Source organism: Octopus bimaculoides, chromosome 12 (assembly GCF_046866305.1).
Source record: "Octopus bimaculoides isolate indiv1 chromosome 12, ASM4686630v1, whole genome shotgun sequence".
Classification (NCBI taxonomy): Eukaryota; Metazoa; Mollusca; class Cephalopoda; order Octopoda; family Octopodidae; genus Octopus; species Octopus bimaculoides.
The window spans coordinates 9,162,636-9,186,635 of NC_142939.1; the positions used below are offsets into that span (position 1 = coordinate 9,162,636).

The window sequence follows — 24,000 nt, forward strand, 5'->3', positions numbered from 1 at the left end:
TATATATATATATGTATATATATATGTATATATATATATATATATATATATATGTATATATATATATATATATATATATATATATATATATATATATATATATATATATATATATATGTGTGTGTGTGTACAACAAAATACATTTGGACATATGCACATACACAGATATACATGTATATATATTCATGCCCACTCGCCCCCATGCAAATGCACACATATGCACGAATGCATATGCAGCTTTGCAAGCACAAACCATGCGTCTATATCTATATCTGTCTATCTGTATCTCTCCCCCACTCTCTCTATATATATGCATGTATATATGTATCTATATATATATATATTACTTACATTCAAAAGTCTTTGTGTATTTACGTATTATTATTATTATTATTATTATTATCATTGATCTACATACAACCTAGGAGAAATACGGACTTTGTTTTAATAATTATGAATAAATCATCACAAAGAAAATCAATAATAATAATATTAATAATAGTAATAATAGTAGTAATGATTTGTGACTCAGGCACATTGCCATATATATTTTATGGGAAGGAACATTCGATCGAAATCGATCACCTTATTTGACTGGTATTTGCTTTATCGATCATGGAAGGATGAAGTGCAGAATAGAACTCGGCAGGATTTAAACTCAGAGCCTAAAGGGATCTAACAAAATACCACAAGGTATTTGCTTCGATGCTCTGTCAACTCTGCTATCCACGGTTTAACTAATAACAACAACAACAACAACAACAACAACAACAACAACAATAATAATAATAATAATAATAATAATAATAATAATCCTTTCTACTTATAGGCGCAAGGCCTGAAATTTGTGGGGAGGGGACTAGTCGATTACATCGACCCCAGTATTTCACTGGTACTTAATTTATCGACCACGAAAGAATGAAAGGCAAAGTCGACCTTGGCGGGATTTGAACTCAGAACGTAAAGACGGACGAAATGCCGCTAAGCATTTTGCCCGGCTTGCTAACGATTCTGCAAGCACACCACCTTAATAATAATAATAATAATAATAATAATAATAATAATAATAATAATAATAATAATAATAATAATAATAATAATAATAATAATAATGGGAGGGGGACAGTAGATTAGATAGAACCCAGTTCGTAACTAGTAATTAATTTATCGAACCCGAAAGAATGGAAGGCAAAGTCAACCTCGGCGGAATTTGAACTCAGAACGTAGCGACAGGCGAAATACCGCTAAGCATTTCGCCCAGCGTGCTAACGACTCTGTCAGCTCGCCGCCCTAATAATAATAATAATAATAATAATAATAATAATAATAATAATAATAATAATAATAATAATAATAATGATGATAATAATGATGATAATGATTACGATGATGATAATAATAATTATAGTAGTAGTAATAGTAATAATAATAATAATAATAATAATAATAATAATAATAATAATAATAATAATAATAATAATAATAATAATAATAATAATAATAATAATAATGATAATAATAATAATAGTAATAATTAATAATGCTTTCCGATTTGGGCACAAGGCCAGTAAATATGATGTGAAGGTTAAATCGATACCATCGACCTCAGTACATGACCGAAATTTTATTTTACCGACCCCAAAAGGATGAAGGGGAAAGTCATTCTCGGCAGGATTTGAACTCAGAACGTAAAGAGTTGAAAGATATATCTCAATGCATTTTATCGACTCTTTAACAAATCCATCAGTTCACCGTCCTTAAATAACACTTTCTGATTTAGGCACATGGCCAGCAATTTTAATGGGAGGGTTTCAATCGATTACATTGATCCCAGTACGTCATTTATTTTATCGACCCAGAAAGGATGAGAGGCAAAATTGATCTTTTTCGTGAATCTGAATTCGGAATGTAAAGAACCGGAAGAAAGGCATTTCCCCGACAATTTAACGATTCTGCTAATCTGCCTACTTGGCTTCAGATGAAGATATTCCAAAATGACGGAGTAATGTAACTAATTAGTTTGTAGTCATTTCCACTTTAATTGAATTTAAGAAATGAAAAAGAACGCGAGAAGGAAAGAGGTAAAATGAAGGTACCGACAAGAAATTGATAAAAAAACAGGTGAAGACGAATATGGAGAATAAATGGAAGAGGAAGAAGAATGTTAAAGCCGAGAGCAGAAAAAAAAAAGAGTACGCTTAGGGATTTTGTTTTTGTATGTGAGCAGGAGAGAAACAGTTTAATGGAATGAAGGAATAATGTAAACGATGGTGAGGGACGTCTTCTTGAATGGATGACGTAGAATGTATGAGGTTAAACTTGACCTGTGCAATAAATACTCTTTTTACTTTCTCAGAAGTGATACATCAATTGTAGTACATTTCAACCATGGCCACCTCCGAAGAAAAAAAAATATGGATTTTTCTTTTTAAATATTTTTAGAGGGACTGATGGGGAAGGACACAGTCATTGAAATCGATTCCTTACTTCAGTGACTGGTTCTTATTTTTAATAAGGAAACGGAAAGTTTACTTCAGGGATTTTTTTTTGTTTTGTTTTAAAGTAGTAATGTTTGATATGAAATGAATAAAAATAAGAAAAAAATATTTTTTAAAAAAGGAACAAATAATGATTTATAATATAGGCAAAAAGGCCGTACATATTGAAAAAGAAAGGAAAAGTCGATTTAATCGACCGCAGTACTTTAATAATAATAATAATAATAATAATAATAATAATAATAATAATGATAATAATAATTATAATAATAATAACAGCAACAACAATAATATTAATGATAATAGAGTAATAATAGAAAAACATGACCCTTTGTTTTTAGTTTTGTATTGTATTGTATTTGTATTTTTATGGTATTGTTCTTTTTAGTTTTTCCTCTTTTTTTGTTTTGTTTTGTTTTTAACTTATTAAGCGATTGCAAAATAAGAAATTTTGGAAATAACATTATCCCGCGATATTTTTTAGGCAATCGCTGAACAAGACTAATAAAAAGGCGGGACGAATATAATCCCACCTTATATATATATATATATATATATATATATATATATATATATATATATATATATATAGAGAGAGAGAGAGAGAGAGAGAGATATATATACGTATATATATATATGTATATGTATATATATATATATATATATATATATATATATATATATATATATATATATATATATATATATATATATATATATATGTATAATATATATATATAACATTTTGTTTTTTTTATATCTTTGCTCTTCATTTTATTTTCGTTTCTCCATTTCGCTTTCCCAGTACCTCGTCTGGTTACTTTACTTTACTTTCTTCAATTCTTACCGTCAGCTTATTATTTTCTTATGTCTCTTCCATTCTTTTCTACTTTCTTTCATTCTTTCTTTTCTTTTCTTTTCTTTTCTTTCCTAGCTTTCGTTCTTTCTTTCTTTCTTTCTTTCTTCCTTTTTATTTCCTCTTTTCTTCTTTCTGCTTTCTTTATTGAACTGAATTGAATAAAAATCGAACTTCGAGTGGTATTTTTTTTTATTATCGGAAATTTCTGTGACTGGCCGTATTTGTCTTTAGTTATGTTTGTTTGTTTTTTTCTTTAGTAGCTGCCCGCAGGAGACACTTCTGTGCCTGAGCCAAGTAGTGGGGGCGCACCGTTGCTAGGCACCATAGTATTGAGGCGTTCGGCTCCGATCTGAAAAGAAAAGAGTAAACAAGATAAAACCACAATTACAAACATGGAAAATAATAATTATATAAAGAAAAAAAACAAAAACAAAATAAAACTGATCAAAACAAAACACAATAGTAGTAGTAGTAGTAGTAGTAGTAGTAGTAGTAGTAGTAGTAGTAGTAGTAGTAGTAGTAGTGTTACTTGTGGTGGTAGTGGTAGTGGTGACGTTAAGAGCAGTGACAGTAGCTACACGAGGATGTTTTTCTACTATAAACACGAGGCTTAAAATTTGTTTTGGCGGGGGGATTGGGTGGGGTAGTGAATTACATCCACCTTGGTACACAACTGGTGCTTATTTTATCGATCCCGAATAGATGAAAGTCTAAGTCGACCTCAGCGGAATTTGAACTCAGATCGTAATGTCTGGTGAGTGATATATATCAAGCACTCAAGAATTGAATGAATATCATCAGGCTAAACTCAAACACTCAAACGTAAAAAGCAAAAAAAAAAAAAGAAAAAAAAAGAACAAACAAACAAACAAACACATTTACTCTTAGTCAAGCAAAACTGAGATAACACCGAAAAGGTTTCGAAATAATAACATGAAAACACGTGAGTAGAATTCTCAAATAAAAGTTAATTACAAGTGAACAACTTGGAAACCAGTTGTGAATGACAATAAAAGAATTAATAAAAAAGAACTAAATAAAAGGATAACTGTAAATAAAATTGACGAAGGTTCTTTCCCAAGGATAGATGGATACATTCTATTGAAAAATTTGGGTTGAGATCTACATTAAACAAGACGATGTATAATTTAACAATATCAGAGTTGAATACCGTCCTGCTATTATACCTGAGGCATATGAAATTAATGGCAATATCGGTATTGAAAAAAAAAGTACTTGTTCAAAACATTAAATACCTTGTTAATTGTCGTAAACACCTCGTTAACATCGTCGACATCTTGTTAAAATCATAAACATCTTGTAAACTGTACAAACAAGCTAAGAGTGGTCGGCATTAGCAGGCAGACAGGTAATAGCAAAGAGCGAGGTCACTATCTCGGCTAAAAAATAACGACCAGTTGTATGTTTGAATCTTATGCACAGACTGTGCAGTTGCTTGAATTTTCTTTCATGAGCCACTACAAACTCGATAATGTTTTAAAAGGAGATCAAATAGCTTAAATGAAAAAGAGTTTAAGGTATGTTATGCAAAACATGATCTATCTATCTATCTATCTATCTATCTATCTATCTATCTATCTATCTATCTATCTATCTATCTATCTATCTATCTATCTATCTATGTACCTGTCTGTCTGTGTGAGTGTCTGTCTGTCTATAGTTTTCATGAAGCAGTGACTGATATATGTTTTAAATATTATTTTAAATCTCAAAACAACGCAAGTTCTTCAAATTAATAATGCAGATCGATGGTTATTATTATTACCTGATATTTCAATAACAGGTTAGAACTCCTTTTTTCGGGAAATTTATGGAGAAAAGGTGTTGATACTAGTAAAAATTAAGTTGTTTTGATTGATCATGTCTTTTTGTGTATTTTAATTTAAACGGTTGCTATTAATTAAGGAAATAAATATTGAGTCCACTTCATTGACGAGCATCGTAAGCTAAAACGGTTTATATTGTGAGAAAGAGCGATATTAATTGAATACGTTGCTTTCTCGTTGTTATTATGTTCACTAGAGAAGCCTATGAAATTTCCACGGGTTTCGTTAGTTGTATATGATTATATAAACGAAAGATAATAATCAATAGATATCAATGCCTATCTATTGATTTGCTGGAAGCTGAAGGCTTTCTCCTTCGCTGTTTAAAGTTCTCGTTAGATCTCCATGACTATATAACAAGCTTAAAAGTCACTTGTTGTGCACAGATGCTGTGTACGTGCGTGAATGTGCATCAACCTGATCATTGCTGCATCTCTTGAATACATCGTCTTCATTCCGTTTATCGAGGCCAAGTCCATATCCTCTTAATAGATGCAGTCAAAGAAGCATGAGCTACATAACGAAACGTCCGTTGACTATGTAGTGCTTCTCGTTATTTAAAACAGTTGCTGATATTCGTTCATATTTCTGATAGATAGCTTAATCCTTTAGCATCCAAATTACTTTGTCAAATTTAATGCTTATTTATTCAAATTGTTTTGAATTAATCGTGCAGTTTCGGTATTTCGATGATGTGATTGTTTATTTTTAGAATGACATTGTAGGATAGGTGTAAAAGATAGGATATGACTTATTTCAAAATAAAACAGGTAGAATATTTGGGTTAGACATGGCCAGTTTAAATGCTAAGGGGTTAAAACCTCGAGACATATTTGTGTTTGTTATTGGAAGCGTTGGCATTAAGAATGAGGATAGGAAACAGGAAAATGTGTTCATAAAAGTTTGAAGAATATTAGAAGCTTGAGGAAAAAGTGCCTTCCTATGGAATCAAACCAGTTGTCAGGTTTAGGCTTTTTCAGTAATTACATTTGCGACATTAACTTTACTCGAAGCTACGTGACTTAATTATACAGAAGAATCCAAGCAAGAAATTTGCATTTGATAGGAGAATATTTCGTGGTAGCACTGCATCTTAAGGGCAGGACCACATTCATTGAGTGACTTGGCTTTAAGCGGTAATCAAAACGGCTTGTAGAAACGGAGGATCGTGATGTTTGTTCTACAACATTCTTGAAAATAAATTATATATTTCTTTTGACCAAGCACCATCTTGAGACAAATTTCAAGCTGAAATCAGTGAATAAACCAGCAATGAATAAACCAGTAGTCGATGATTGCAACAATAAAAGCGAGGAATTCAACAATCAAAACTCGTAGGTTAGTTCCTAATATAGGGTTGAAGTCTAGGATTTATAGGAAGCGATGAAATATAAGGCATTGCAAAGCTGAACCTTTCCATAGACATTGTAAATAATAAATATCTTTATGAATGACAAAAGAGTCATATGGTCACTGAGTAGGCAGGTATCCAGTAATAACTGGGGAAAGACCGACATTCATAGTTCTCTCTCTCCTTCTCCCCCCCCCCCTCGTATAATACATAAAATCAATCGCGAGCTCCAAACCTAGAAATGTTGGCACATAATGTCAACGACTAACTGAATTGTGGTCTCCAGAATTTAGTGTTCGACACAGTTATAACGAAACACAATTGAAATCTGTACTTCTCTAGTGAATCATATTCAATCTACATCACTTTACCGTATTTACTGATATCAAATAAATTTATTAGATTCACAACATCAATATAATACGTGGGCAGAATATACAGGATACATTTAATTTCGTTTCTCGTTCTAGGTTCGCAATTCAAATTTCACTGCAATTGAATTTAACTTTAATCTGTCCTGTTTCAATAAAAAAGATATTGGGAGTACACTGAAGCTAATATAGAGTTTATACACTTCCCTTAAAAATTACTATCCATGCACCACTGTCAAACCTCAATATAATTTTAAACATTGAAAAAGTTTTGAGCGTAAGAGTGTAAGGCATAAGTAAGGCAGGGAACCGAGTTCTCGACCTGGATTCTATTCATGATTGAACTCTTTCATTTCTTCATTTCTTTCTCTTGCTCGCTGCTAAACTTCTTAAAGGAAAACAAAACAGTAACAATATTCTATTTCTTTTTCTTTTGTCCTTAGACGATAGAAATCAATAAATTCCAAATATAAGGCGAACACCGTAGAATGGAAGCTAATCTTTAAGAGCCATTACTTTGATTCTCTTACGATACTAATATCTTTGACAGAGGCATTAATGTCACACAGTATCGGTTCTCCCTCTCTTAATAAATCGGTGACCTTGTGCTTATGGAAGAAATCGATATAACCTCTCGTTGATTTTATAATCATATGCTTTACGGTGAAATCTAATTTATTGCTGCAATTTAGATGCTTTACGAGCATATAAACATTTATGGTAATCTATACTTCTATTATTACATAACATTCTTTGTGTGAAAATGTTGCATTTTAAAGCAATCTAATTTATCTTTCTTTTGCAATAAACTAAAAATTTACAGCACTCCATGTTTTGACAACAACGGAAAGTTTGTGCAGTAAGCTAACGTTTATATCTAGCTTTGAATTTTATAGCATAGATATATAGATGTCAACACAGATTCACGTATTTACGTTCTAGTTGTTTATGGATAGCTGACGTTTTTGATCTCAAGTTTTTCGACGGCACAATTTTCTGTATTTATATCTTAACCACACCTCTTACATTTCAAATTAAAATTGACATCAATATAACAAGGTAATGGAACTAAGAACATTTTCATGCTATCCAGGAGTAAATAATGTTTCGAAGGTCATAGATTTCGTTGTGGTTGCTTCACTAAACGCTTCGTTTCAATCTAATGCATCAATGCCAAGCCAGTTTGGTTGAGGTTGTACTCCATCAGTTAATTCTGACAAAATGAGATGTTCTTCGCACTGTAAACTAGAGAAATGCTCATCAGTTATACTGTGATTTTACTGTTGTGATAGGTTAGTAGGGTGTCCTTGTTTGTGATAATTCTGAATTCATTATTCGAAGTCAGCAACCGGTTTCGTTCATTTCAGGTTAACGCCATCACAGGTACAATGCTGCAAGTATCTCTTGCTTTAGTACCATCGTCAATGAAGGGAAAATCCAAAAAGAAAGGGACGAATGAGAATCAGTTTTCTAGTCTAAGGTCATGCTGTATAGCATCATTGCTGCACGAAATCCTGTCAAAAGCACAGAAGGTACAGAAAAAAAATACACCCGAGCAAAATCGTACGAACAGACACACTTCCTCAATGTGGTTATCATGAATTTCAGTTTCAGAATTCTCTCCCCTTCCTTTCAAGAATTGTCATAACGCTAGTAGATTTTTTTTTCTCTTTACAGATGTAATTTCAATTGAATACATATATGTATATTACTTTTGGTTCACTATAGTTAATATCTTAGACTACGCTTAACTATGAAATCAAATATAGACGAAAATATATTATAGAATCTTAAGTAAATATATTTTGGACACACACAGACACACACCCAGACATATATATATATATATATATATATATATATATATATATATATATATTATAAAAAATACAATAAAAGAGAATCAGTTTGGGAAATGTAAATAAAACAATTGAAAATACGAAAAATATAACCAAAATAAATACTAAAACATAGAAAGTCTTATTCTTGGAAAGGCTACCAAGAGAAATACGACTACAGGACACCTTCAGAAGTATACAAAATCGAACAATATATAAGAAATTTGAAGATATTACAAGCCGGAGGGGAAACTTCTAGAAGTGTCTTATCTTTCTTTAGAAGAAAGGAGATCGTTTTCAATAAGAATTTAAATGGAAAATTATAATCAGAAAAATAATAGTGTAAAAGAAAGCAATCTTTGAGATCCTAAATCATGAACAGTTTGATGATATAAGCAGATTGATTCAGAATTTTAATGCACCAACCACATTTATTTCAAGAGAATCTCAACATAAATTTTGAAAGACCAAATTGAAAGACTACTGAATTCAGAAACATTCAAAATAGAAAAATAAAACAAAGTAGGAGACAGTGCATAATAGAAACTACATCTGACTAGTTCGTGAGATCAGGGACAACAGAATGGAGGTAAGGTATTAGAAAAGCCAAAGTAAACATTAAAAAGAATGCAATATGGCATTAGAGAGATATCATGCACAACAGAAAAGCCATTTAGAGATCCCGGTTGACAAAAAAAAAAAAATGAATAAAGAAAAAAAGATGTGAAAATATGAATATCGCCAATAAATAAATAAATAAATATAAATAAGGTTCTTTCTAGCCTGTCAGAAATTAAATAATAGAAAAAAAAATGAAATAAAAGACACATCATCAGGAAATGAGTAAGTATAGTTTATGAAACAACCTCCTTTAATCTCTATTTCCATATCGTACAGTAATACACACTGAGCAGTTCCAGTGGAATTCGGACGGTTCAGTAACGTATGAAATTTCCTTGTGAGAAGAGGTTGTTAGTTCCTCGATTAGCTCCCGTTTTGGAGTGAGTCCTCCAACGATCCTTGTCATGGTGCAATGTAGTTGATTTAGAGAGAGAGTGTGTTGTGTCGACGCCCACAAGCGAAGAAGTAGGATCGCCCAAGACATATAAATAAAGGTAGTCTGGTCGTGGTAGGAGTTGAGTGACTGTTGAGTAGCCGTCGTGTAGCGGTTGAGTAGAGATCATCTGAAGGTGCTAGATAGCAGTAGCTTGAGACATAACAGAGAGAAAGAAAGAGAGAGAGAGAGAGAGAGAGAGAGAGAGAGAGAGAGAGAGAGAGAGAGAGAAGATACCAGTACTTGATTAATACTTTATTGATTTTAGAAGGATGAAAGGCAAAGTTGACGTCAGTGTAATTCTAACTCAGAACTCTAAGAGCCGTAGGGAATACCACAAGGCATTCTATCCGATGCTCTAACGACTCAGTAAATTCGCCAGCAATTAAGAAAGAATAAGAACTGATAACTCCTATCCACAAAAGAAAAATACACGATAAACGAGTGTCCTCGATAGAACACTGTAAAATGTGCATAGTACAATAGATGTCATCGAAACATAACTATGTTCGTTTTTATAACTGCCAACCGTCGACAGAATCACAGAATAAAAGCTGGACTAGTTTTGATCCCTGTTGTGCACGCACAGTCAGCTTAAACCAAGTTGCTTATTCTGTTCTGTGCCATAACATAAAAATGAAACGAACACCAGTTAACATTGAATTACTAATAATGCGTCACTTATGCAAATCGGTATTCCTAATTTAATATAGTCACTTATAATGATAACGTTGTGGATAGTTTAAAGAAGGGTACTCGATTGCTGAAGAAATCTCAACGATAATTGGAAACAATACAGGAGATTCTGCTTTTTTTTTTGTCTACACTGGAATTGTATAAAAATAGACTTCTCTGCCAAGTGTAATTAATTAGTTTTAATGAATTTTCTCACTTAAATCTACAAGTTTATTCCATAGTATATCATAATATTTAAAACGAATACTCCACTAATTCGTAATATTCCAGTCATTTATAAATAATCATATACACAATGAAGATGAATAATAAAACAAGAGTAACATTTTCTATCTCTGAGATCCATGACGTGAGTTGAGTGATGGAGGACACTCATGTAATATTGTGAATACTTAATATATTACAATAGTCGTAGAGCAGATTCGTGTCATATTGGGAACTGTTTATCATATAGAAATGTCTGTTTGGTCATACGTTTACGTAATATTGTGAAATACTGTAATATACTGTAATGTATATTTCTTAGAAAGGTATAAAACATCTAAATTATAGGAGACACAGCAGGACGACACTGTGACGCATATCCTTTTCTCAAAAGAATTAGCGGCACATGAGAAATTAACAAGTTGTAAACATAGATGATTGATTGGTATTTTTGAAGGAAAGTCTTGGAAATGTTTAGCAGCCTATCATTAGAAGTTCATTAGCAGAAATTGTACCTTTGAGTTAGATTTCTATACAATCATGTATCGAAGTTTACAGAATTACTGTCTCGAATAAACTCACTGATTTGTCTTGTTATTGGGTTAAATCTCTTGAATTCCTTAATTCAGTCAATATGTTGGAGATTAGAATTTTTGAAACAAGCCATAACGCTGGCGGCATTTCCATGAATAAATTACGATTGGAATTCACTGAGACAACTAAGAAGCTTCTATTTATCATCGCTAGTGTCAACGAGACGATGACCAAGCTGCTTCAGTTAGACGCCAGCTGAAGAAACATGTTCGCTTATAGCAAGAGGAAGGACATTGCAAGAGCAAGAGGTTGGAAAAAGGCAGCGGTCAGTCAATTATTAATAATTGTTGCTGTTCATTATCTCCATCTTGAGACTGACGATACCTCCTCAATCGAGGATTACACAATGTGACATACATTGAAAGTGTCCTCTCCTCTTACATCTCACAGCGGACACTTCCCATATGTTTTATCTTTTATTCAAAAGAGAAGGCAACGTCAGTGACTCTTTGGGACTTGTTAGAAGGTGATATCCTCCAGCTGGAGACCTGGCCTGAATGCTCGCAAAAGAGTGGAGTCCGTTAAAGATACCCCAAAACACCAAGTGATGTTAAACAGAGTGACGGATTAAGTTTTCCATCCGAGTAGGCCTTGTTGGGGTTTCAGATCAGAACTCAAAGAGTTGGCACAGATACTGCAAGGCATCTGCTCCGGCGTTCTTATAGTTCCATCAAGCTATCGATATGGATCAATAGTTTTTTTTTTATCAACCTCCCAAAAGGATGTAAAGCAAAGTTGACTTTGCAGGGAATTGAAATTAGAACGCAGAGAGAGAGAGAGAGAGAGAGAGAGAGAGAGAGAGAGAGAGAGAGAGAGAGAGAGAGAGAGAGAGAGAAAGAGAGAGAGTCGGAACAAATTGCTTGAAGCATTCTGCTCGACGCCATGATGATTTTACTAATTATTCGCCATGTAAAAGAAGTTACTCCATTCAGACCCTTATTATTTGTTCTGCTGTGACAGCCCCAATTTCGGGGAGTTGATGGAACATAAACGCAAAAGACGTTGAATGAGGCGATCGATTGAGACGTGTGACGGGGGAAGCGAACGCCACTGAGTCTGCGTGGATTGGTGTTAATAGCGGGAGTCTGTCCTTACAGCGTCTCTCTTTTTTACTCTTTTACTTGTTTCAGTCATTTGACTGCGGCCATGCTGGAGCACCGACTTTAGTCGAGCAAATCGACCCCAGGACTTATTCTTTGTAAGCCTAGTACTTATTCTATCAGTCTCTTTTTGCCGAACCGCTAAGTGACGGGGACGTAAACACACCAGCATCGGTTGTCAAACGATGGTGAGGGGACAAAGACAGACTCACAAATATACACACACATATATATATATATACATATACATATATACGACGGGATTCTTTCAGTTTCCGTCTACCAAATCCACTCACAAGGCTTTAGTCGGCCCGAGGCTATAGTAGAAGACACTTGCCCAAGGTGCCACGCAGTGGGACTGAACCCGGAACCATGTGGTTGGCAAGCAAGCTACTTACCACACAGCCACTCCTAAAATCCTTCCGGAGTTGTTGGGGTAAAGAAACCTATCAATACCCTTCCTATATATATTTACTCCAAACATTTATACGCATCGCTAGTGCAAGATGTCATTACTTTGATTCTAAGCTGCATCATCAAAATTACCTGAGACGATTTGGGTCAATCATTCGTATTGCAGACGTCAAGAGGGACAGCCATCTGTTGATGGATATTCATGAGCTTGAATAATTAAGTGATTCAGACAGCAGACGATAGCAACGAAAGATATGGAAAACCACAACGGACACGATGGATATCAGATACCTAATATGACTTCTCACACATCACGTACATGGAAATGGTTTGAGCAGGAACTCAACAGGGTTCACATTATAAAAAAGTAGTCGCAAAAATCGAAAGTGTTTTGCGGCTGTTACGTACATACGTACGTAAATACGCACAAACACACATATATAATATTTATATATATATGCGTGTGTGTGTGTGTTTCCTTGTTCCTGTTTGTCCCCTACTGCCGTTGACATCCGGTGCTGGATTGTTTACGTCCCCGTAACTTAGCGGTTAGGCACAAGAGACCGATGGAATAAGTACCAGGCTTTTAAAATAAATAAGTACTTTGGTAATTTGGTTCGACTAAAAAGCATTCGAGTGCGTGCCCCAGCATGGTCGCAGTCTAATGACTGAAGGCAAGCAAGAAATAAAAGAGTGGCAAGACGGGAGTAAACTCAATTTTTACAACATGAACTTTGAACGCAAACAAAGCACAAACAATGAACAAAATATTTCTTTCGTTGCCACTTCTGCCAGTCGAGATTGACATTCTTAACGACAGCGAATGTTAATTTTATAGAGAATCTATAATATTAGTCTGCTACAGTCGAACCCTGGAAGGAAATCGAAAATACGCAATTATAGAAACAGTATTTATTCGGAAGACAATTCACTGTTAATTTTGTAAAGAAATCGAAGACTATGTATCACACACATGACATTTCGTGTATACGCAAGGTAAGGATGTCACTGATAAACTATGGAACGAAATTGAGGACATAATCTATTATACATACTACGCTAATAATATTTATATTATTCATAAGACAATTAACCGGAAAATAAATATTTAAAATTATATACATATACATCCATCTATTTATCTATCTATCTATCTATCTATCTATCTATCTATCTATCTATCTATCTATCTGTGTGTGAGCGCGCGCGTGCGTGTGTGTCTGTATTGAGTGTGCATATGTATGTGTATGTGTGTGTATGTGTGTATGTATGTATGGGTGTGTATAAATGTGTGTATAAGTGCATGTCTATACATATATACATATATTCTAATATATATATCTTATATATATATATATATATATGTTCCTGCGTGTTTGCATATATACATGCACACGCGCACACACACATGTATTTGTATTTATGTATATATGTATGATGTATATATATGTATATATATATATATATATATATATATATATATATATATATATATACATAATATACATATCCATACATGTATATATATATATATATATATATATATATATATATATATATATATATATATATATATATATATATATATATATATATATATATAATATACATATCCATACATGTACACATATACACAAAATAGCAGGAAGATATTGGGGAGCGGTATCTCTGCCCTACTCCTCAGTCGTCCTCTCTGGGTCCCGGTTATGAAAATGGACGAAGAAAAGAGCTTCATGTCGCAGTGCAACAGAACCTTTCACTGCCTCTCTTTGAACACAACAATAAAAGAAGACACGATATTGAAACGATGACTATAGCATTTACTTCTCCGTGATTTCCTTTTAATAGCTATAAATATCTACTACAAGACGTCTTATGTTACGGCAACGGTGTTAAATCAGTTAATAACTACTTGGCTTATAGAGCAGCCATTATAGAAATTGGGTCACACTTTTATATCGCATGAGTCAATAGAGACAGTTAGCCATTAACAAATACTCGTGTGGCTAAATTATTAAGTGCTGTTGACGATCGTTTGATAATAAATCTGTAGCAAAAGAGGCTATGGATATCAGGTTGACATGTGGATATCAGGTTCAGCCCGATATGATTATTACTTACTACGTTATATGGTAGTATTTCATGGCAATGATTTGAGTCGGAACCTTATAAGTCTCATATTATAAGAAAGGATCTTTAAAGATTTAGCTTCCAAAAACAAAAGATGGCAAAGGAAAAAGAACAGAGAAAGGTGTGGGGAAGTGTCAATAGAATTGGTAAATGTGCAGAGAGTTTTGCATTTAAACAGCGGATGGAAAGAAACAAAAAGAACCGACATAAAGTTATCTCTTCAAATGAATTTACGTTTAGCTTTGCTTGATAGAGTTCATGATAAGGATAACAGAAGAAATATTTATGAACTGGCATAATTGACACAATAAGTATGTATGTATGTAAGTATGTATGCATGCATGCATGTATGTATGTATACATGTATGTATGTATGTATACGTGTGTGCGTGTGTATGTATGTAGACAAGTATATATATATATATGTGTGTGCGTGTACACACACACACATATATGCAGGGCATTCAAAAAGTCACAAAGGAGTCTAAAAGTTTAATAGATTTGTTTAAATTATATTTTTTCATTTGTATTTTGCAAAATGTGACCCTTCACTCCTAATGTACATATATTTCCTATATATATACATGTGTGTGTAAGTGTGTGTGTGCATATATATGTATATATATATTTATATATATATGTATAGTGTGTAAATATTTATTTATACATATATTTTTTTATATACATGTATATCTATCTATCTATCTATCTATCTATCTATCTATCTATCCTATCTATCTATCTATCTATCTATCTATCTATCTATCTATCTATCTATCTATATGCGTATATATATGCCTATGTGTGTTTATTTGAGTTTTTGAGTGTGTCTGTGTGTACGTGTTTGTTTGTTTGTTTGTTTGTATGTGTGTGTGTGTGCGTGTGCGTGTGCGCGTGCAAATCACAGAAGTAAGAAAGAGGGAAAACGAAGAGTCCTGTTGTCTGGTTACGAACAACCGACGATGAGGACCGTAACGATGACGACGACAGCGACGACAATGATGATGATGATGATTAACTTGACAACGATGATGAGGGTGATGATGATATTAGAAGCGAAGAAATATGATCAGCATTACTTACACAATTAATTTACATCATGGCCGACAAGTGGAGAAAAATATGGAAGTCTAACTTCCGGTCTAACCAGAAACGCCGTCCTCTTTAATAGGCCAAAAATATACAAACACTGACACCGAGTAAACTTATCAAATATCCACAATAATCTTGAAATAGAAATGTAAACATGATCATTATATACACAAACACACATAACTGCTCTTTCATATCCTTATCACTCCCTTTCTCTAAAAACAATAAGAACAACAACAACACACAAACACACATTTATAGAAATTCATTGAAACGCACATTTAAAGCTATACATTTTCCTAAATACCCGTTTTCTATATCGATTTTGCGTAAACTGATTTTGCGGTTGCTTTATGCATAAATATTTTCTTTCAGAAGTCAGAGCATTTGTCGGCTGCAAAATATGCTTAAAACTACAAAAACATCTCGGTTTACAACTTCTTGGTGGGGATTAAATGTTATGGTTTTGTACAATAGGCTTTATCTTACTGATTATTCACTATTTCGCCTCGTGTTTATTGTTTGTTATATTTTCTTTACACGTTTTTCATTGAAATTTGAATATTATTCTATTTGTTTTTAATATAATATTAAATCTGATGCGTTCTTATATGAAGGGGGAAAAGACAAACCAAGAACAGCAATAACTGCAACAACAATCCAAAAATGCCGCTCTGAGGAATCAAAGCATACAGAAGCATACTTAAACAACCATCTTCATACGGGCGTAAAGGCCTACACGAACACACAAACACACACACACACAAGCGCGTGCGTAAATAAGCGTGTCTTAAAGAAGGGAAAGAGGAAGAATGGGAGTGTTTCTACTTTAGGTAAATAAGTAGAAAGCTTGAGTTTCTTAGAAAAGATACGGAAGAAATGATAAATACTAACATAAAGAAGACAACTCTTCAAATACATTTACACTTATATTTCTATAATATATACACACATACATACATACATACATACATACATGCATACATACATACATACATAAATACATACATACATACATACACACACACAGAGTAATAGGAGGGATATAATATCAAGGCATATACAAAATTTATACACACACACACACACACACACACACACACACATATAAATAGTATATATATATATATATATATATATATATATATATATATATATATATATATATATATATATATATATGCATATATACATACATATACGTACATACTTACATATATATGTGTGTATGTATATATATATATATATATATATATATGCATATATGGGTACAGGACGTCACAAAACGTAAACAACATGAATTACGAATTGGCTTTGTTTTTACGTATTGAGTCTCTAGAATCGGTAGAATCGGTAGAACTTTTGGATAGAATGCCTCGCGATATTCGTAGCGTCTCTCTTTATCCGGAGTTCAAATACTATTGGGATCAACTTTGCCTTTTATCATTTCGGGATCAGTAAGAAATACTAATTCAGGGTGGTGAATTAGTGGAACTCTTAAAGGGTCGGACAAGATACTGTGCGGTTATCTGTCAGCAATTATTAAAAGTACGAAAACGTTCTTCACCATTTCTGACAATAAATATTTTTTTGGATCTTAGTGTTGGTCGAAGATGGGTTCTAATTGTTTAGTAGTCGAATTCCAGTTCTGTTGCATTGTAAATGTTTCCTTCATCGTAATCAAGAAAAATCCCACAATATTAGAGAAATTGCCCCAGTGAAAAAATACTTTTAAGTGTATCCGGTTTAGAGAATATATATATATATAGACATATATGCATAATATATATGTATATATATATATATATATATATATATATATATATATATATATATATATATATATATATATATATATATATATATATATATATATCTATATATATATATGTGTATGTATGTATGTAAGTATATATATAGTAGTATGTTCTATTCTTCAATCTTTAATTATTTCTGCCTTGAGATTTTCATGTTCATATCTTCCAACTTTAGAATTTCCTATTCTTAATTTCCTCGTATTTCTTTTGATTTATATTTTTGTTTGGTTTAATCTGGTCCTGGTTTTGTAGGTCAATAGTCTGTAGGTGTTCTACGGATTGGTTTTTGTTTTGCTTCGTTGCTTACGTTTTTTTCCCTTTTTCTACTTAATAGATTTTCGTGCTTTACATTCACAATGTTTTCATGTTCTTGTGTGTTTTGTGTTGTGCTTCCGTACCACATTATTTTTTAGAATTTTATTTCACTTGCTGATTTTTTTTTCACTTTGAAAGTGAATATTCTTAAATAAGTTTAGTCTGCTGAGATCCAACATTCCGTTTAGATCTACATTATATATTTCTTCAATATTTTATACGAAACTTTTGCCATAGTTTCTCATTTTGGGGAGGATTTTGCGGTAAAATACAAAAGCATAATGTCCCCTTTTCCCTTTTTTACTTTCGTGTTTAATTTACGAAAATTTGATGTGTTTAGTTTGAACCTTTTATATTATCATAATTATTGCCATTTTTATTTGTTTCTGGTATGCCGGGTTTTGTACGCACTTTTTTCGTATATCTTATATCCATCAAATTCAAACTACACATTTTCCTTATAATCTGGATAATGCTGGCTTTACCTGTAGTTTCAATTTTTTGTTATATGTGAGAGATAAAAACCTGTCTTCAATCATCGTTCATATTATGCGTATTTCTTTGTCTGCTACTTATTTTATCGGCTTTTTTTTGCCGAATCGCTACGTTACGTGGACGTGACCAAAACCAACACCGACTGTAAATCGGCGGTGAGGAAGAGAGAACAAGCACAGCACAAACACAAAGACATACATACACACAAATAAACACCTATACATACATACACTCTATTCATATATATGAGGATAAAATTGAATAGTATAATTGTAACACCAATGAAAAAAGGTCAAGCTTAGCAGTCATAAACTTAATGAAAACAACATACACATAGGTAAGATCCGGTTAACTTAAATATGCGCAGAAGCTACTATAGTCACAATGAATAAATGAACTCTCTCTCTCAGGGATATGGACATAAGAGTATAAAGAAAATAAAAGCAAGTATCATGAAACAAGTATACGGAAAGAGCATTGAAAATAAGAGAAAATACCTTCCAATGTTTACTGAAATCATAACTAAAGAAAGACAACTGGAAAAAATGAGGAGTAAAACATTACAAAACAGAAGTAGCCGAAAGTACAAGACATCTGAACGATAAGATCCTCCCTAAGTTGTAAATAATTCAGTGTTATGGAAAGCGACAAGGATTCTTTGAACGAAACAAACAGTTCAACTCCAAGCCAAACAGATTTTATCAAGAGCTCGGTAAAAATATAATAGAAATTCATGCAACATTTGCATCAAGAGAAGTAAAATAATTCTGAAGAGGATAACGAGTGAATTAATCTTCATGGATGAGATTGCACCAACACATTTGAATAATTGTGCTAGGTTATATCAACAAATCAACACATGTTCTAAGCCCCTTCAGTTGATATATAAAATAATGAATATCTGAAAACCACCAAGAAAGAATAAAATCCTAAAACTTCTGAGTGAAATATTTAAGTGTATTTAAGTGAAATGTATAATATTTGAGTGAAGTATGTATAAATTTCAAGTAAAAATTTGAATTATGTGAAGAAAGCAGCTCTGTAGTAAAATTTGTATCTATATAACATATTTACCATATGTGTATGGTTGAAAAACTCAAAGCTGCAGTTTTCCTCTTTATAGACGTATTGTGGAAAAAAAATAACAACTCAATATACTCCACAGCTAGGCAAAACAAAACCGCCCCAGAAGCGACTGTATTTCGTCATTGTGCGGCTTGTCAGTGTCACGTACTCATGTCATTTCCGAAATGAGATGAATCAGTTAGTCTGAAGTATATAGAGATACGTAGTATATAAACAACTTTACACTGATTTGCAACGGTGCCGCAGAAGCAGAATAAATTCGAATTATGCAATAGAAGCCGTTCTATAGGAAAATCTGTATCTATATAACATGTTTAATGTGTGTTGTTGTAAAGCCAAAAGCTTCCGGGGCAATTTCATTTCGTCTATCTCTGAAGTATATTGTGTTTTGTTTGATAACACAATAAATCTATAAAAATTGCAGCTTCTGGCTTTTCAACAAAATATTTATGTTAAATATGTTTTATAGAAAAAAAGATTGTTGTAAAACTATTTAAAAACAGACTGAAATAATCGGAAACAACACCTAACAAGTTAAATAAAGAGAAACTATCTGAAGTCAGAGAAGAAAAGAAACAACAAACCTTTAGCTTACTTTTCTACAACCCAGAAAGATTTAATTCTTATAATATTGTAGAAGATGTGTAAATACCAAAAACACAACCTTATTTCTAGAAGAACGAAGGAATTTTACAATGGCTATAGCTGTAAAGATTAATTACTAATTAACAATACCAAAATCAAAAAAATCAAAGAAGAGTGATTTGATCATGTCATAGATTGATTACCTGTAGTTTCTGGAAAGTTTCAGTGTAAGGTTGTACCAATGATAACAAAATGTATTAAACACACCATGGGTAAATGTGAAGCAAAATATGAAATTCTATGAACTAGCAGTCATCAGCATTAGAATAGGAATAGTCCAAGATCTCTCTCTCTCTCTCTCTCTCTCTCTCTCTCACCACTTCTTTCTTGCTGCTAACACCTTCAACCGACGCCGTTTTAAACCATACTAAATTCGGATAGATGCGCCAAGAAAGAACGATTACACAAATTTTATGTGGTCAACTTTTGGGAACAAGTTGTTCGCTGTAGATTATATAAACAAGAAACGCTAATTCAGAACATTTATGGCACATTAGATAAACAAAAGATAAGAGAATTAGGCCAAACTATTTTAGCAAATAGGTAGGAATTAATGAATCAGACATTGTTCGAAACGCACACAAAAAAATAAAAGGTCACTAAGGAATATTATAGATACATTTAATTAATAGTTAAAACATAATTAAAAGGCATCAATTATCTAGATGTAGCAGTAATATGTTATAGGTGGATGTTAAAGAATTTAGCAAGAATGGGCATTAAAATGAAATAAAATATAATAGTTTCTAATTTAGATACTAAGGAGAAAGTCTAGTCAATACCATAAACCTCAGCACTCAATATTATTGACCCCGGAGGAATGAGAGACAAAGGTGACCAGGGCGGGATTTGAACTCAGAAAATAGGGTGGAAACAAATCCTGTAAAGCATTTTCCTGATGATTTAACGATTCTTCCAGCTGACCGTGTTCAAAACAAGAAAAATAATGACTACAGTTATTACACACAACCCCAAAGTCCGACATAGACAGATTACACTTACCGCAAATCTAGGGTTAGAAAGGGCAATTAAGATCTGTAAAATGACCAGCGTAGGACTAAAATTACTGGGAAAGGTCAATGGAAAATTAGTGGAAATAGCTACAAAATAGATAGAAAATACTTTCTGTTATTAAGGAGGTCAATGAATATAAAAGAGAAGTTGAAATGACAATTAATTATGAAAAGGAAAAGAAGCAACAGTAGAAATTGTGAAGAAAAAGCTAAAAATTAAGTTAAAATCGAGGCTATAAAAAGCTATGATAAAATGATGGCAAGAAAATTCCCTTCATCACCAATTCACGTAAAAAAAGAAGAGACGAGGAATAGATAAAGTAAAGGCTGAAGCCTGGATAAGAAACATAAGAATCAAAGTCGAAATCGAAGAATTATTGACTGCAACACAAGATAAAAGCCTCTCACCAATTACCACCGAAGAGTATAATGAAGTAGAATATATTAAATAACTGCAGAAAAAGTAGAGGTGGAGAGAAACAATTAAACACAGACTAGCTAGCAGATTGACGTTAACCGAGAAAGAATACATGTAAAGCCATTGTCAAATTTGGTGTTTTCATACAGTGGGAGTTATGCGAAGATTATTACATACCAAAAAAAAAAAAAGAAAAAAAAAGAGATCTTATAAATGTACATAAGAGTTTTTCAAAGAATGATAAAGTTGCCAGATTCTTAGATATGTACTTTCTTACAAACAAAAAGAAAGACCAAGACTAATTGGCAGGACAATGTTTTCAAGGAACACAAGGAAAGAAATGCCTCCTATTCGAAACACAATCTCAATAGATGGTATCTGGAAAAAGAAAAAAAATTGTCTGGAAATAGAGATAACCAAAATGCAGGGATTGGAAGCAGAATCAGTTCCTATAATAATTGGCGCCTTGTGAATGATTTAAAAAGATGCAGCTAACTACATATCCATCACTCTAGAGGACTTGCAAATATGCAGAAGATACAGAAAATATCACTACAAGGCACTGGATACATATTGATAGCGAACGGAGCTGTGATCGGTAATGAGGTGGCAGCATGCAATAAAAATAAAATCCTTAAGTAGTAATTATTTCTTCTAAAAGCACGAGCCTGCAATTTTGGGAAATTCCAGTGTTCAACTGGTACTTATATCGACCCCATGCTCAACTGGCACTTATATCGATCCCCATACTCAACTAGGTGATGTTTAAGAATACTGGAGGACATTGCACACAAAATAACGCTATTTGGTTGCCCTGAAAATTGTCCTGTAACACACATCAGTTATCAATGAATCAAGCACAACTCGCCTCCTCGCTAAACGAGAAAATGTTGACGCATATCCAAGTAATACTGTGACTTAATGCTAAGAATTTTATTTCGTATACATAATGTATTAAAAAAAAGTGTTCATACAGGGTCGGTGATCGGCCCATGTGTTAAGAAGCTAATGGAAGACATCTCATATTAAAGTCAGATCTCATATTAATATCACATGGATAACATTTCATATTAATATCAAACTGATTTATTCCCCTCACAAAAAATGACATGCAAAAAAAAAAGAAAAATTAGAAAATAAGCAATCCACATCATTCACCCCTCGGTTAAAAGAGGACTGCGTGATTGGAATTGAATTTTATGCATAACATGTATGGAAATTACCGCACACATAACTCGACATCACCATAGACCAATAAACAGGTATGTGATGAAAATAACGATAATTTGAAAATAAATTGCCGGCTTTACTTCTTAAGTTTCGTAAAGGAAAGAAAAAAGACACATATAGACAAAAAAGGAATATGTTTCTATTTTACATGCGCTTTTTACAGCTACATTGTACTCCAAAAATGAAGCTACAAAATTTTCGCATAAAATTCAGATAGCAAAGGACACTGATCTCAAAGTAATTTTGAATTCCAACAGATTTGCTAATATAAAAAGAAAATTATCTAGACGCAAAAGATATCAGACAACGAAAGAATGCATAAAAGCAATTCAAATAACGAATTAAAAACAAAGTGAATATTGAAAACGTAAATCACAAAGATAGACCTGACATGTGCAAAAGAATGTGAATAACGAAAGCCAACAAAGCTAAACGCTAGAATGCATAGAGAAAACTAACCGAACCAGAATAAAAACAAAATAAGAACGACTAGAAACTCAAATACAGATAGTGCATGGATTTATTAGAAGAATTGATATGCGGTTCCGGTTAGGAATATATGCGAAAGTAACATCAAAGAGGAGAAAATTAATGAAGAGCATTAATGACATGTTATATAAAGAAAAAGACATAAAGAGAAGAAATCCAATAGAAAGAGATAAGAGAATTAGATCTGATACAGACTGACAAATATTTAAGAATTAATGAACCTGGTAGAGAACAATACAAGCACATGAAAGAAAAGGTTACTAAGGAATATTATAGACACGTTAAATTAATACTTAAACAGAACTAAATGAAAAGAAAAATTGGTTAAAGGCATCAATACTCGACCTAATCTAGAAATAATTTACAGTTATTATCAAATGGATGCAAATAGAAAAAACAAGAGGACTGTAAAATTTGGAAAATGATGACTGCATTTAGAAATTA

The 24,000-nt window shown here is 32.7% G+C and overlaps 1 protein-coding gene across 4 annotated transcripts in view; it reads right to left on the reverse strand.

Annotated features, from left to right (window-relative positions):
* Positions 1-3,380: 3,380 nt before the first annotated feature.
* LOC128249191 (uncharacterized) overlaps positions 3,381-24,000 on the reverse strand; it is a 152,439-nt gene continuing 131,819 nt past the window's right edge. For all 4 annotated transcript variants that reach the window (XR_008265297.2, XR_016243797.1, XM_052972092.2 and 1 more), the window contains one exon: positions 3,381-3,706. The gene's annotated coding sequence lies outside the window, so the exon portion shown is untranslated. The remainder of the gene's footprint in view (positions 3,707-24,000) is intronic.